The sequence below is a fragment of the Camelus dromedarius genome, chromosome 8, assembly GCF_036321535.1.
Source record: "Camelus dromedarius isolate mCamDro1 chromosome 8, mCamDro1.pat, whole genome shotgun sequence".
Lineage (NCBI taxonomy): Eukaryota > Metazoa > Chordata > Mammalia > Artiodactyla > Camelidae > Camelus > Camelus dromedarius.
The window spans coordinates 14,703,183-14,714,071 of record NC_087443.1 but is presented as its reverse complement, the minus strand read 5'-3'; the positions used below and the strand labels follow the sequence as shown (position 1 = coordinate 14,714,071).

Here is a 10,889-nt window from a genome sequence, read left to right as displayed (position 1 = left end):
GCTGCACCATTGCCCCTTTCCACCGGCTGTGTATGAGGGTTCCATTTCTCTGCCTCCTGACCGACACTTGTTATTGTCCATGTTTTGATTATAACCATCCTAGTGGGTGTAAAATGAGATCTCATTTTGATTTTGATTTGGCTAGTGATGCTGAGCATCTTTTCATGTGCTTATTGGCCAATTTTGCATCTATTTAAATCCTTGGGAAATTTAAAAATTGGGTCGAGTTTCTTTGTATTGTTCAGTTGTAAGCATTTGTTTTATATCCTGGATACTAGTCTCTTATCAGATATAGGCTTTGCAAAATTTTTCTCCTATTCTGCAGATTGTTGTTTCACATTACTTTTTTTTAAACATTAAAACAATTTCTTTATAGGGGAAGTAATTAGATTTATTCTTTTTTTTTTTTTTTTGCCAAGCACGTTCTCTATCACTTGAGCTACCCGCTTCCCCTTTCATTTCACTTTCTTGATGATGTCCTTTGCAACAAATGGTTTTAATTTTCATGAAGTCCAGTTTATCTGTTTTTTTTTTCATCACTTCTGCTGTTGCTGTTATATCTAGGGAACCATAGCCTATCCTAGGACCACAAAGATTTATACTATGTCTTCTTATAGAAAGTTTATAGGTTTAGTTTTTACATTTCTGTCTGTGATCCATTTTGAATTAATTTTAATTTGTTATATACAATAGGGGGTTCCAGATTTCTGATTCATTCTTTTGCCTGCAGATACCCAGGTGTCCCTGCACCAATTGTTGAATAGACTATTCTTTCAATGGAGTGTTGTTGGCACCCTTGTGGAAAACTGACTGTAAATGTAAGTTTCCCCCCCTGGATTTTTTATTGTGTCTCATACATTTATGTATCCAAACTTATGCCAGTAAAATAATGACTTGAGTACTATAGATTTGTAGTAAACTTTAAAGTGAGTCCTCCAACTTTGCTCTTCTCTTTCAAGATTGTTTTGGCTGACCTGGGTCCCTTGCACTTCCATATGAATTTTGGGATCAGTTTTTCAATTTTTGCAAAGAAGTCAGCTGGAATTTTGATAGGGATTCCATTGAATTTGTAGATCACTTTGGGGAGTCTTAACATTTTTAACAATATCGTCTACCATTCCATGAACATTGGATATCTTCCATATATGTAGATATTTTAAAATTTTTTTGGTGATACTTCAAAATTTTCAATGTACAAATCTTGTAAATTTTTGTTAAATGTATCTCCCATTTTATTTTTAATGCTGTTGTAAATGGAAAGACTGAGGTTCTTAAGGGTGAGACTATATATCAATTTGTTTATTTCTAGGATTCCTACACAGCAAATACACTAGGTATATATTTGCTACATAAATCTATCCACAACTATTCCCTCCCCCGTGTTATAAGAGACCAAGACCCAGGTTAAGCAACCTGAACACCTATGTGGAAGTGAGAAATGAGACCCTTGGGTGGGGCTTTGTGCAGATAATACTGAGAGCTTATTTAGGATGGCTTCATCTTAATTTCTTTTAAACAATCCTTTCAGTGTATATAGTCAGATACATTAAGAACATGCCCTTTTGTTGTGCAGAGGAGCTAAGACTATTATTTTCAAATAACTCCTAGTGAGAATGTTGTACTTGAAACCTAATTTGCATCAATCTTTGAAGATTTATGTTTCAGGAGCTTTGACTAAAGAACACCTGTCTTTATTCAATAACGACAACTAAATGCTCCAACAACATGTAAGAGTTTGAGCAAACTGCCCCCGCCCCGTAGTGCTGGCTGGCCACAGCTGTAACTGGAGTCAGTGCTTACCTCTCCCAGTATGCTTGTGCTGATTTGCTCAAAGGGTTTTGTCCAACAGTTTGTCTGTAGTCTGTTGGACAAAGCCATAAAACATTGATTTAAGTTTGCTGGAATGGAATATATTCTTAATAATATTAAGTAAGCACATATTGAGTGCTTACTGTATGTAGGGAATTGTCACTCAGACTCACATTAATATTATTTCTCTTAAAACCTCACATATTTCCTTGATATTCCCACTTTACAGATAAGGAGTCTGAGGAATAGATCTTCTCTTTTGGGGGAAGCTCATTATCAATTACTGGAAGTTGTAACGAAAAAGATATTGATTCATCCTGAGAAAACACTTTTTTGAGAGTCAGTATTGAAAAGGGTGACCACTGAAGAGGGTGATCATTGTTCGAGTGAGACGAGCCCCGGGTTGTACGGAGTCAGCATCCCTGTCCTGGACACGGCACGTGTAGGGCTGCGTGGTGGGTGAGGCGGCAAGGCCGTGCAGGGAACACGGATGCCGGGTCGTTGGTCTGTGCTCAGGCCAGGTGGGGCTTTCTCTGAAGGGCAGTGGACCGTCATTGACAGATTTTAAGTAGGGGAGTGGGGTGCTCTCATAGATCACTTTTGTATTGTAGAATAGTTGGAAACATTTAGAAGGCTCGGCAGGAGGTGATGTGATGTGTCAGGGTAGGGTGGCTGCGAGGTGTAGCAGTGTTCAATTTTCAAGTGGTTTTCAGTCCCAGTTTTCTAGCTCAATAGCCATGTCACTTTGGACGACACACTCAAGGAAGTGAAACAATTTAGCTAATCAATTGAAGCAGTGATGGACCCACTTCCCAGGACTGCTGTGGAGATCCAGTGAGATAACATGTGCACAGTGTGCAGCATGGTCCCCAGCACAGAGTCAGTGCTGAGTGAGTGCCAGTGAGTACCTGGTAGGACAGGTGTGGGTGGTGGGACTCGGTGACTGAGGAAATCTGAGCCCTGAAGGAGGGGTCCGGGCCCATCTGTGAGTGATGGGCCTGAGCTGGAAGAGGCAGGGAGACCTTCCCCCCGACCAGGGGCCCTGGGCAGGACGGCTATGGGAGGAGGACCGTGAAGTCAGCTCTACGCAGGTAGAGTTGGAGGTGCCCTTGAGACATCTAAGTACAGTGTCACGTGCTCAAAGAGGAGGTATGGGCCCGGGCTGTGCATTTTCCTATAATCTCAATCCCTGAGGATGCCGAGGTATTGATCACTGAACGTGAAGACATACTTTACAGGACAAGTGAATAGTAGTATCATCTCTGTCATCAAAGCTCACATCTCTTTATTCATCACTCACTTTGCTAATTGGGTAATTACAGAGCTCACTTCAACGCCCTCCCCTGGGCTCAGACTCCACAGTAAAGAGCTTGTGAGCCTCACTCTTTTCCAGAAGAAGACACATTTAGCTGGTAGCCTTCTATACCTCACCAGACTTAGAATTTTAATTTGTTGTTTTAATTCTATTTTCTGCTGGCCATCTCCTGACAGGCGAGAAGTTTTACCTTATGGTCATGTTTCAATTAGTTGTTACTGAGAATTGCTGATCTGATCCATAGTGTATGTATTGTATTAACTTTGTAGAGTACTTATCATTTTTCTGTCTTTGCCCTTTAATTTTGTTTGCCCCTTCAATTTTCTATCCTATTAGGGGCCTTATTTTTTTTTTTTTAATTAAAAAATGGCTGTTAGCAGTTAAGAAAACAAAAGCAAAGTAAAAATGCACATGATACCTAAATTTAGAAAATATCTAGTGTGTTTTCTGTCTCGGCAATGGAGGGTTCTAAAAACTCGTGAAAACCTTCATTACACAAGTTCCTTAAAATGCCAATTAAGAAATAAAACCTTCCTTCCTCATCTTTCATGCTGCACAGCTAATTGTCAAGAAAGTGAGGGGAAATCCTCAGAAGCCAAGACAAACCAGAAAGCAGGGATTCTGGGAGATATGTGAGCCTTAGAAACCCTCAGGTGCCGGTTGGCTCCTGAACTGAGTTTCAGTTGCCCTGGCAGGAGGGCAGGAGGTGAGCCCCAGTCCTCTCCCACTGGGAGTTGGATGGCTGTTCCTATGTAAGGCCAAGCCCATCCTGAGAAGCCTGCTTTACTAAAGGGTGAATTAGAAAGAAAGAAAAAAATCCCTCAAGGCAAGAAAGTAAGGAAAGTCAAATTTTTTTGAAGAGGGGAAAAATAACAAATCCAAAGTAAGAATTTAGTTTAAAGCTGTTCTGGCATGAGAGTGACCACAAACTCCTGGCAGAAAAGCACAGCTTCTCCAGGAATGAGAAGTTGTGTTTTGAAAGAATCAGTGAACAGCCATTCCGAAAAAGACCTCCAGAGTCTTCTGGATCAAAATACTGGACCCAAACCCCTCTCTTCCAAGGTCTCATTTAAATAACCAGAAAGGTTTTAAAGGAAAGTAGCCATAATCATAGGTCTACTTATTGACATTACTATATGCTAGGAATTCAGAGGTGACTATGGAGTTGTCTCCTCTTTTATGGACCTTGCTTTCTCTTTGTCATAGTTGGGAAGCTGGGTGGAGGGAGGTATTAGTCTGTTGCAATTAGCCAGGAGAGGAGATTAAGAAAGCAGTGAAGGGTGGGTGACATTTTTAGCTGAGGACAGTCCTGTTCAGTTGGCTTTTAATTGCAGGCTCGATGAGTTGTCACAGGAGGGAATTGATCTTATGGAGGATGGACTTAGCTCAGGCCTCTTCAGAATGGACAAGTGAACCTGGAGAAAGACAGTCAAGTCTGTGCAGACATTAAAGTCCACGTGAATGTGCTCCATCGCTAAGCCAAAGATAGGACAAATAGGCAGCACTGCTTGAGGACAGATGAGTGGTTTTTAAGGTTCTCCAAGAATGAATCCCAGGGAACCGGGATGACCTGTTGTCAAACAGTGACTTTGCTCTTTGGATGGTGTACCCACCAAGGTTATTGGCCGTTTATAGGTTTTCATTTCTCTTTAATACATGTCAGGTGATGGTGACGTGGGCACAAGCGTTTGATACCTTGTCGAGGTGACTTTGGGTACCTGCCTAGAAGCACGGGCACAGCTGAGGCTGCATCATACATCTTGCCGCCCATCCCGTTCCCCAGCTCTGTGATCACGGCAGAGTGGCTCCTTGATGACCTCTCCGTCTCCTCTGTGACATTGTAACCCAACAAAATACTGGAGTGTATTAGCTTGGCTTTGTTTTTTTCCATCCTTCTCTTCGAATGTTGATGACTGATAGTGGACCCAGTTATGTTAGCAGATGTTTTACAAGTAGGGCTCTCAGTACAAACCTTGTCATCCCCGCTTTGTGATCTAGAGAAGAAAGTTACATTCTTTCCAAATAGTTTTGATGCACTTATGTGGGAAATTGTTATAAGTTTGAATATGTATTTCCTCTCTGAATCATCATGGCTAGAGATCAATGTGGGTAGACATGGAATGTGTTTTCTGTATTTGAACTGTATGGTCCCCTAAATTCTCCCCAGCTTTTTAAAGTCATCACTGGAGTGCTACCTCCAGAGTGTCCCAAAGCATCCACCACTGCCTGTTCTTCAGACACTGGGAGTTTCCAAGTTGGAGAAGGCTGCTGGCTGCTGAGAGATTCTCTGGCACATCTCTGGCTGGCTGATGTGGGCTTAGCACCCAAGACTTGGCAGACAGTTACTAACCATGATCACGTCCATTTCTGGAACACTCATGGAGGATTTTAGACCTATGCTAGTGGCATACGTTATTTCATTTAGTTTTCCCAACAATCATAATTAGATTTTATCACCTGTATTAATAAGGAAACTGTCAAATCGAGTGACATGCAGACTTTAGACTGGAACATGGGTCTTTCTGATCCCTGTCTCTGTTCCCTCTCTGGCCTATCCTTCCAGATGGCCAGAAGACTTCCTCTGTCTTGAGTTTCTTGCTGATGTTACCACTCTCTTTGTTTCTAGAAGAGGAAAACAAGTCTAAACCTACTTTCCAGTTGGAAATGGAATGGAGAGTTAACGTTGGAAGCTGGGAGAGTCTGTCCTGTGATGAAGTTGTTTCCAAGCCACTTCCACTGGGACATCACATCACTGTCTGGGCCCCTTGCTAAGCCTGTGCACAGGTGACAGTGCAGATGTGCTGAGCAGTCCTCCTGGACAGGGCAGTGGGTTGGAAATGTGTTTGGGGATTTGGTTGCATTTCATAGGTTCCTGAGGGTCTTGGCCTGGCACTTCAAGTGGGAGCATTCCCTGTCCCACAGACTCATGCTCTGGGCCAGTGCAGACCTGACATGCCCTCAGCCTGAGGCTCAGGGCCCATGGTGAAGTGGAGCATTTTAGTCCAGGTTCTACTGGAGGCTCTGACACTTCTGGGTCGTGGGACTTTTTCCAGGATGATAATAATTCCTCCCCAGTTTCAGATTTCCTTGCCTGTGATTTGGGGTAGTAATAGTTGCTGATATGATTGTAACGATTCAGTAAGGGGCCCAGCGTGTGCTGGCAGGTAGCTGGTGCTTAAGGAGCAGATGTCGCAGTCACTCTGTCAGACTCTCACTGTGTGCTCTGTGCTTTGAGAAGTTGTGTGTTTGGTGAAAATCCCGTCCAAATCCTGGGGTATAGATGAACTGTTGTTCCTTTACTTTCCCTTCCTTTTCCTCTTTCCCTTCTCTGTGTCTCATGTGTGGTTAGCAGATTCCTCTGTTTCAGGGAATACGGGCCTTTCTAGGAAAAGGACAGGCTGAATGTGGAGAGGTGGGGCCCGCAGGGGGTCTGGAGCGTCTGCACAGCGCTGCTTCCCTGCGTTTCTGCATCCGGTCCTGTCAGTGCACGAAGTCAGCCTTCCTCTTCCTTCCTGTGTCATCAGGTCTCTGTTTTATGGGAAAACCTTTTTTTTACGTGTCTTTTTTCACTTACATGTTTCGTTCAGATGCTTGTTGCTTTTCTCCCTGTGCTTCAGCTTTCCGAGGAGAGAATACAGCAGTGCAGCATCCTCTCCGAACTCTATGAGTTGATCGGCTTCCACTGCAAGTCTGCCTTCTTCAAGCGCATGGCCCCCGGCATCCCAGAGTCTGGCGGGAAGACCTGCTACCGACTCCTTCTGCAGACCCTTCCTGGCTAAAGTCTGTCACTGGACCTGCAGGACTTCAGCAAAGGTTTTGGAGCTAAAACATTGCTTCAGTCACATTTACCATGCCTGGTTTAGGCCCTGCTGTCCTGTCTCATCAGGGTGAATTCTGATTCGTGTAGAACAGGGCTGAGCAGACTTTTTTCTGTCAAGGGCTTAGGAGTAAATATTTCAGTGTCTGCAAACCTCCAGATCTCTGGTGCAGCTGCTCAGCTCTGCTGTTCAGACGCCATAGCAGCCGGACAATCCACACACCCACAGAGCTTTATAAACAGCGGTGGCTGCGGCTGGATTGGGTGTATGAACTATTGACGCCCGCACCAGAGCGTTCATTTGCAACAACGGGTGAACCTACACTGACAAGTCTTCATCACCCAGAGCCCATACTTGACACTAGGATTTACACTTGGTGGTGTGCACTCTGCAGGTTTGGACAGATGTAAAATGACATGTATCCACCATCACGGCATCATACAGAGTAGTCTGTCTTAGTGACCTTAAAATGCTCCATGCTGCACCTCATTCATTGCTCCTTCCCCTCTAGCCTCTGACAGCCACTGATCTTTTTGTCTCTGTGGTTTTGCCTTTCCCAGAACACCATACAGTTGGAATAAGACAGTTGCAGAACCTTCCCAGATTGGCTTCTTTCACTTAATAATATGCACTTAAGGTTCCTCCATGTCTTTCCATGCCTTGATAACTCATTCCATTTTAACACCAAATAATAGTCCATTTTCTGGCTGGACCACAGCTTATCTATCCATTCACCTACTGAAGAACAGCATAGTTGCTTCTGAGTTCTGGTGATTATGAATAAAGCTGCTATTAACATCTGTATGCAGATTTGTGTGTAGACATAAGTTTCCATTTCGTCGAGTAAACACCAAGGAGCACAGTAGCCGGATCATATATTAGGAGTATGTTTAGTTTTGTAAAAAATTGCCAGACCATCTTCCAAAGTATCTGGGCCATTTTACATTCCCACCAGCAATGCATGAGAATTCCTGTCGCTCCACATCCTCACCAGCAGTCAGTGCTGTCAGTGTTCTGCATTTTGGCAGTTCTGACAGGTGTGCAGTGGTACCTCACTGTTTCAGTTTGCATCCCCTTGATGACAGATGCTGTGGAGCATGTTTCCATAGAGTTCTTTGGCATCTAGATTCCTTCTATGATGAGGTGTGTGTTCAGGCATTTTGCTCATTTTTTAATCAGGTTATTCATTCTTCTTCTTGAGTTTAAAGATGTTTGGGTATATTCTGGATATCAGCCCTTTTTCATTGTGTCCCTGCCCTTCACCTGCAGCACCGGAGTTGTCCTTTGGGTCTCAGTGGAGTGTCAGCCCTTCAAAGAGTTTCCCTGTCTTCCCTCAGCCTAAATACAGTACTTGTATTTTTCTCTTTCATTGACTCATTTTGTTCTTTTTAAATAGCATTTACCATGATTTGTAAGTACATTTTAAAAAAAGGCAATGATTGAACACCACCTCCCCCACCAGGCTGTGTGCCCTGTGAGAGCAGAGACCCTGTCCCCACTCATCATGTCCCATGACAGGACATGGCAGATGTCCATGTAAATGTGTGTAACATGGGGCCAAACCTGATGAGCAGCTATGACGACATGTGTTGGCTACCATTTATTGAATAGAGTTTGTTTCTTGATCTTAATTATTAAATCACATGAATTAAACATGTTTCTTTTGAAAAATAAAACAACAAAGCACACCTCCATGTGATTGGTACTTTCTACTTAGCCTTCTGACCCAGGAGGGGACATTCACCATCATTTTGTGGAGGAGGTTGGGGAGGTAAAGTAGGAGAGTGAGATCAAATAAAGTAAAAATGATAACTATCAGCTGGCTTTATTTTCACTAAGACATAAAAGTTACTTTAAACCGTATCTCAGCTGTTGTTCTGTTGTTTTAAACATTTCTCATAGAATTAAATGGAAGCCCACTAAACCCTGAAAAGGAAGTTGTGTTCTCAGGCCCTGAAAAGTGTTTATGTCTATTTCTTGAGATGCACATTTTCCCTGCTGGTTACAGAAAGTCGAGGCGGGAACACAGCCATGCGCTGTGTGTGTCTGCCTGCTTCACAGGCTGCTCACAGTCATTTTCAATTTCTTGTGTTGCAGTGTATGAAGGTTTTCCTTCAGACCGTTTGCTCAGCCCTTTCCTGAATGAGGGGTTGAATTTTCCACAGGAAATCTTATGAAAGAGAATGACAAGGCACAAGGGGTTCCCAAAAAACAATAGTTGATGTAATAAACTCTCACATTGGTGAACTTTTTGAATACAAGCGGGTTGAAAATTTTATCACTAGGTCATATGCCACAAATATGTCTTAAGAATAAAAAGATTCAGATTTTAAAGAAGAAGCAGTTTGAATCAAGTAGAAATTATAATTTGTACACTATTTGGTGTTAGAATTTATACTCAGTCTTATCATAATTGCCTGTGGTAGGAACTGGATCATTACTTATTTATTAAAAAAAAAAAATCCACCAGGTGCTATTTGCCCCATTCTTGATGCAGCAGTGCTGAGGTTAGTTAAGTTGGGCCATTTGGAATTCTTGGCTAGGTTTTCAGGACATTGATTTCAGCCTCTTTATCTTTTTTAGAATCTCTTATTATGTGTTGGTCTTTGGTCTCTTGACAACATGGAAATACTGCATGGATCTGTCTTTCCCTTTTTTCCTGTCTTTGTGGGAAAAGATTTCTGTAAGACAGACTACTAGGACATTAAGGATTTTGTGTGGGGTAAATTTGGTCAGCTCTAAGGATTTCAATTAATACGTATTAATACTTGCTATTCAGCTAATGATAGTAAAATTATAAAATAACTTAAGTATACATCAATAAGTATAGTACAACAAGCCCATCACCCAGATTAAGGAATTCACAAACTTTTCCATATTTCCTTTATTCAGACCTTTGTTCTTTTCCTTGTCCTTTGTTGAAGTATTTGACAGCAAATCCCAGAAGACATGTCATTTTACCCTATGTACTCAAGTAGGCATGTCTGAAAAATGAGGGCCTTTTCTTTGATCACGTTTTTCCATTTGACCCATGTGCTCATTAAGTACCAGCTGTATCAGACATCTCACTAGGCATTAGGGATCCTTGGGGCAATGAGACAGTCCTGGCTCCCAAGGAAGTTAAGGGCTGATGGAAGAAACCAGCACAGGAGCTTAGGTGCTTCACCTAAGGTCCCTGCGGGATGACACCAATTGGACAAAATTTGTGCACAATACAGTGGGATTCACAGAAGGGACTGGTCAGACTTGTAGGGCAGGCAGTGAGAGAGGCCGTCAGCAGGGCTACAAAAGGAGGAATCGTTTGATCAGAATCTGAAATCCTTTCCGCCAACCTTCCTACAAAGCCCCCAGGGCCCATCACACACAACCCTGTGCTGTAACTGTTTTTGATTCCTGTTACCACATCTCCTTCAGGAAGGATTTTAAGGTGGAAAATATTTAAAATCAGTAATTGCTGCCAGAAGGGACATAGAAATAGAAACATGGAAACAACAAAAATGTCCATCAGCACATGACTATATAAAGACGAGGTGATACACATGGTCCATCCTAATCCCTGCGGGTCAGCCTGTGACCTGCCAGGTTTTGCTTGTAGACTAGAGCATCCTAGAAGTCCTACCTGCAGGAGTGAGCAGGGTTTGAGAGAGCTCACTTCACGGGCGCTTCTAGACACCCCAGGGGCAGTGCTCTCACTGAGCCTGTTTGTAAACAAGTCTCACTTTTCCCTCTTGGTGAGAGGCGTTCCGAGCAGAGAGCAGGGGTGCCCGGGAGGACCGCAGCCACTGCTCTCCTTTGTTGGGAATGTGGTTTCCTAGCAACATCAGGCTGGTGGGACTTGTGTGGAAATTGAGCTGTTGGGGAGCTGTTTCTGTCCCTGGGTACGTGGTAAGCTTGCTGCCAGAGGCATTGGCAAGCTGGCCAGCGTGCGTGCTGGTGGGGCTGTGGCC

The 10,889-nt window shown here is 43.1% G+C and overlaps 1 non-coding gene across 1 annotated transcript; it reads left to right on the top strand.

Annotated features, from left to right (window-relative positions):
• Positions 1 to 10,482: 10,482 nt before the first annotated feature.
• On the top strand, positions 10,483 to 10,617 carry LOC105094858 (small nucleolar RNA SNORA52). Its single transcript, XR_004139988.1, has one exon. It is a non-coding gene; the product is annotated as a small nucleolar RNA SNORA52 (small nucleolar RNA).
• Positions 10,618 to 10,889: the final 272 nt, after the last annotated feature.